Genomic DNA, 6213 nt, shown 5'->3' on the forward strand with positions numbered 1-6213 from the left:
ATCAGCCTGTCAAATAACACATCTAAGGGTCTACAGCCACAGGAGCACCTTGGCGAGGCTGTACTGAAGCACAACAGTGCCTCAAGCTAAATGACAGCAGCATGCTAAGATGCCGATGTTGAACAGGTGTAATGTTCACCATGATGTACCCATCTTAGTTAGCATGCTCACATTTACCAATTCTAAACACTGAGCACAGCCGAGGCTGACGGGAGCATCATTAGCTTTGCAGATATTCTATCATAAACAGAAGAGTTGGACAAATTGACATTTTTACCAGATGATGACACTAGATGAAAAGTCTAAGAATAATATTTCTTTTCATTCATCAATGTGTGTACCAAATTCCATGGCAATCCATGCAGTGGTTTCACTCAGAACCTCAAATATCAACCTCATGGTGGCACTAAAGGTCAGTGATTCACAAAAGTCAGCAGCATAGCCTGCATCATTTGACACCTGTCGGCACACAATTTCATGGCAAACCACATAACAGCTGTTGAGATATTTCAGTCTGGACCAAAGCAGTGGACGGACTGACCGATAGATATTGCTATCCCTATAGCCATGATGCTAGCATGGCTAATACAATTACTGATAGGCCCACATGTATTTAATTATTTGATTCACTGTACAGGTTTTAACTTAGCGCTTGTTGGAGCCAGTCATTTCCAGTATCACAACAGGCCAAATATATGGACAAAGTGACCATTGCTGCAGCAACAAACACTGGAACCATGTGGCTAAACCATCTCTTTGCTTTTGTTTATGTGTGAGTCCAGAGATCTTTATGTCTCTCTCTCTCTTGGTCTTATTTTTAATGTTGATGACATAAATCAGAGTTTCACTTTTGCTTCTACGGGTTCTGTATGTTTCCATTCAGACTTGTAGATGACTTCAGTGTAATTAGATAGTCACATGGAATGATGTAACACAAACAGGGATAATTTTCCTCCATAAAACCCATCCTGACCACATTCCTTTTCTCTTTTGTACTGTTCTGTGTGTCCTCCCTTATGACCTTCTAAAGTCCTCTACCTCGGCTATGAAGCGGCGTAATATTACATTGTAGCCTGCAATCATATGTGTCTTTCACAGGTTGAAAAGAGGGTCAAAGAGAAAAGGCGAAGGAGAGTCATGCATGGATAGGTGGGTAGGAGGAAGCAGCAAGCTGTGACTCTTGGACATGTTCTGGTGGGTGCACTGAACCCCGGAGGCTGCAGCCACACTCAGCTCTTTGTTGTTTTCGTTCTGCACAGGGAGGCAGGGTACTTTCCTGAGCTGGGGAGGAGGATTAGCGTTGCATGGCCTCCATCCCCAGCTGCACACATGACCAGCAACGTAGGAAAGCCCCCGAAGACGGCCCAAAAAGAGGTACGTAGGGGATGATGGGAGCAGGGCGAGACATGAACATCAGCTTTCTCCAACACGGAGGAATGTTGCAAGCCCTGTAAACTCGTAAATGATCACTGTAGCACACTTTCAACATCCTTTATTTCTGAGAGGCTGCCTTCTTCCTCTGCCAGTTGTTTCTCTTCCAGCTTACAAATGTCCTTTTTTCTCTCATGGTTCGGCAGCACAAGCACAGAGAAAATCATTCGTTAACCTCTTACCCATATCTGCACCAATACACATCAGGCCATTCCCACCATTAGATCTATTTATCTATAAAATTCTGATCATAAATTCTGATTTAATCCCATCGTTGTCTTGTAGCAGAACATTTTTAGTCCAGAGGAACTGCTATTTAATCATATTATAAATGATGAAATTACATTTACAAAATTAACCCAGACGTGTGTCTGAAACATGACATCTGACGGCAAACAAGGTCCCTGCTCTCTCCTGTTGGCTGGTTTTTGGTGCCAAGTGATGTCACTTCCCATAGAATACCATAGATCTTGTGTCACCAAGATTTACCAGCTGTTGGAGCGGCGTGTTCCAGTTGCTGCCTCTTTTCACAACCTCCAGGAAGTCACTGCCCGTAGCTTCAGCACATAAAACCACAATGTGTAGTTTTTACATTACAGTTTCTATACAGATTAAATAAACTAGATGCAATGTGTTAATTAGTGAGCTTTTAAAGTGCAGGTAGGCATATTTGTTAGCCTCGGAGTGAGCCGGGCGAGATGTTTTCTCCTTCTCATTTCTTCCTGTTTCCATGCTAAGTTAAGCTAAATGTCTCCAGGCTCTGGCTCCATAGTTAATGAACAAATATGAGAGTGGAATCAATCTTCTCATTTAATTTGCAATAGTAAAGTGAATAAGCATATTTCCCCCCAAAAATCCAACAATTCCTTCAACCAAAGTCATTGAATCTACAGGCAAATTATGATTGTACTGCAGTATTTGAAATACTTACTTACTCACCAAAGTAATGAGATTCTTTCAATGTGGAATCCGTTGACTTTCTGCAATCAGACAGCGCATAAGATAAGCACATAAGCACACAAGATTAATGTATTCATGCTCAATACTCTTGTGAATTGTTGCTATTATGAGCCAGGACATTTTGCTTATGATGTAATTGAATCACATATAACATGGCTTGTGATTTAATTAATGGCTTGTGCTGTTGAGACTAAGTAGTAACTGTGAGTTAATTATGTGGGAACTAACACTTGGATAAGCTTCAGTATATAATGCTGGAATAGACCATTTTCTCCTACTGTAGTGCCAGCGCAGCATGCCAGCAACAACAGTATTTAAAGGAGGGGTCAACAAATGTAGCTGCCAACAGGTCATTGCCACTACAGAAATACTCTACACTTGAGAAGCAGATTTTTTTTTTTTTTTTTTTTCAAGGAAAACTCATTTAAAATTTGCTTTGCACACTTTGGCCCTATACACGTGACACTCAGTTCGTCACTTCCAAGAACTTGTCATTTCAAAGCAGTGCAAGACTTTTTAAGGCAGTAAATCAGACTTGGCAGTTGGTCCTTTTTCTGTGTTATACATAATAAAATATGGCTCAAGAGTATTGCTCGTTTTGGTCTCAATGATGAACTGAGAAGCAGAGCACCAGCACAAAATCCAGCATAGTGTCCCCTCACTTTTATCACCACTCTCTGGTTTATCTCTCCCAGCAATATTGGCAACTTCAAGGACATACCATGTGCACCCAGGATGGGTATTGGACACTCTGCTGTCAATTGAGTCTCTAAAGTGTTAGAGATTTTGCCATGTGTTTTCCCGTCTCACTGAACAAGCCTAAGCCAGTCACGCCTTGTGTGAGCCTCACAGCTCCACGCTGCAGAGGCCCGCTGCCTGATGAGCAGCACTGGCTCCATTACTAGAGATTTATTACTCATGCTGCCACTAATCACATGCTCAGCCTCATCTGTCAGCAAGCAAGTGGCTCTATTGTCTTGACTGACAGTATGAGGACAAAAAAAAGCATGAAAAAATGACATCAACAACTGTTTAGCTTGTGCCGCTAAATAAGTAGTGTCGTTGCTTTGTCATTATCATGTCTCTAAATTTTAAGGAGCAAACACTGCCCCTCCTGTAGCAGTACCTGCCGACCAGCTGTTGCTGCTGTTGTTGCAGTTAAAATCAGGGTTAGGGCCCCATCTAGTGGCAAGTCTTTACAGAAGCTGTCTGAGAGATTGCTGGAAAAAAAAAAAAAAAAAAAAACTCTCAGTGATTGCTGAAGCAGTATTTACCCCATGCTACTTCCTAAGAGCTCAAAAAGAAGAATAGGATAATGCTGCTCTCACATCCTGTTGCGCTCCGCGGTGTTCTTCTTTTGAAAGGAGCTTTTCCATGAGAGAAACTGGCCACCAAGTTTTGGTTAGAAATTCAACTCATGCAAAGCCATTTGATCAAATAAAGCTTTGCCTCAGCCAGAGAGGGATGTTAACACTCATGATTCAAAGCATTATAGATCTGCAGACATGCTAACATGAGCGTCATTTCCCTCTGGTTTGCTGCTGTATAGCTTCAGAAAGGATGCTGGTTTTCATCAAAATACCCAGGCATCCAAGATACATTTATACCGTTCTTATTTATTTGTATGCATATAGTAATCCATCTTGAGTGTAAAGTCAATTTTTCAATAAAAAGTTCAGTATTTAATCAGAATTGGTGCATTATACTCATCACTTTACTGAGTTTTTTCTTCTTTTTTGCACTGCACTGTATAAACGTGTTTCTCAGATACGAACAATCAAACCAAGTATCCAGCTGCTCCATTACTGATCACCTGGGGTAAACATCTGGTGCTGGTTTGCATCTTTAGTTTCTCTGTTTTAACAGTATGTTTCCTCCCAACAGTGTACAGCACTGTGTGATGTGTTAACTTGGGTTTATTTTGTTGAAATCTGAACACAGCAGTCATGTAGGCCTACACTGTATTAACATTGCGTTGTTCCAGAAAGCCACCCATGCATCATTTTGAACCCAGGACAAAGAACTGCTTCATTCACTCTTATGCTAATAGTAGTAGCAAATTAGAATAATAATGTCATTTTCTGCTTGTTTGTGTGCGTCCCAACTTTTTTTTTTGTTGTTTTTACTCTCTTAAGGTCAACAGGGTGTGATCCCTGTTTCATGTGTCACATGCAAGCAAGAGGAAAGCAAGCAGGAACGCAATGCTACCAAAAACACGCTGTCCATGCCAACTTTTTCAAAGCTGCGAACAAGAGCAGCAGTGTGAGCAGAGCTTTTATTGCCAAGAGCAATAATGACGACGCAAAGCCATCGAGTGTCACAAGCAATGAAAGACTCATTCTCGTGTCTCAGACGTCATGACTGTTGCTGATAGCACTGAGTAATCCAATGCTGGTGACCATAAGTATAACGGCAAGTGATCAATAAATACAACTCAAGGAGTAATCTCTTGATTCAGTCAGGTAGTAAGAAATGTAGTGACATATATTTCAGATATTATCAAGAAATAAGTGATGAAACATTTCTTTAAATATGAAACAATCATGTGAAAGCTGAGCTGAATGCATGGAGGGATAAAGCAGCAGATTTTGAATTCTCTTTACATTTTCAGCTCTGATTCCACACTCTGACTGTTTGGCTTGAAGCATTTGATGTAGACATGATAATGTTCAATAGAAGGAGCACACAAATTTTACCTGCACAAAGTCATGAGGGAAAGAGGAATCCACTGAGTCTGGGATTTGCTTTTTAGGTTTAGTTTATTTTCATATTTTGAATTGGAATAAAACAATTTTTCGCTATGTGCCATTAAAAAAAAACTTTCTGCTACTTTCTTAAGGGCAGGCTATAAAGACAAGAGGATGGCCGTGACATGAAATGATCTGTTTAAAAATGCAATCAGTGTATATCATAGACATTCAAACAGTAGTTTTAAGGTTGATTTTCTGCTAAAATGTAAAGACCAAAGAGTGAACATCACACGCCTCTATTGGTGGTCAGTAGGCACTGCAGCAGCCGCAGGGCTCTGCTCTCCAGGTACGTTTACAGATACAGTTATCACTACAAACTGTGGATTTTCTGAGTCAAAACCACATCCCTCAAAATGCAATTTCCATTTGTGACTCTGAATATTTTCCATCTTTAGAGTTGTGTAGACCATATGCACTTCATGCTTATGTTAACTTGTTCTCCCACGTTGACTGAATGTTCCAAAACAGCCCCCATGTAATAAGATAACAAACGGAGGGTTATGGCTGTATATTTGTGTAAAAGTTCCACAGATGAAATGTGTCAGGATCACTGGCTGAGAATAGATGAACAAAGTACAGAGCTGGACCATGGTTGGTTTACTGGAGAGTGACGTTGAAGCGCTCAGACATTTGCCTTGCAGTCTGCACTCAGGGATTAACAGTATTTTTGGGCTGTCGATGGCCATAAATATTTGTCAGTTCATATTTCTTGATTTTATTCCTATGTGTCCAGTAGAGGTTACTGAGCACACTTTAATCTATAGATTTAAATAAGAAATGGTTATAAAAATCCTAGAAATTTAAGTTTTTGTGTTGCAGCAGACGAGTTTGGTCAAGTATTTTGATGTGCGTAATCATCCTGAAAGATGTTTTTGTTGGCTTTTCTTGAGGCTTAAAGCAAAAAGTAGGCCACATCATTAAATCTTTAAATTGGTAAAAAATAAAACTTTTTTCCTGGAAAAAAACATGAGCCGGATCGCCAGTTTGAGTATCCTACTCTGCACAAACCCTGATGGTTTGTCGCCACCAAGTGAAATTTCTCTGCCATCATTGCAACAGTCCAACTGCCTGT

Source organism: Chaetodon trifascialis, chromosome 16, assembly GCF_039877785.1.
Source record: "Chaetodon trifascialis isolate fChaTrf1 chromosome 16, fChaTrf1.hap1, whole genome shotgun sequence".
Lineage (NCBI taxonomy): Eukaryota > Metazoa > Chordata > Actinopteri > Chaetodontiformes > Chaetodontidae > Chaetodon > Chaetodon trifascialis.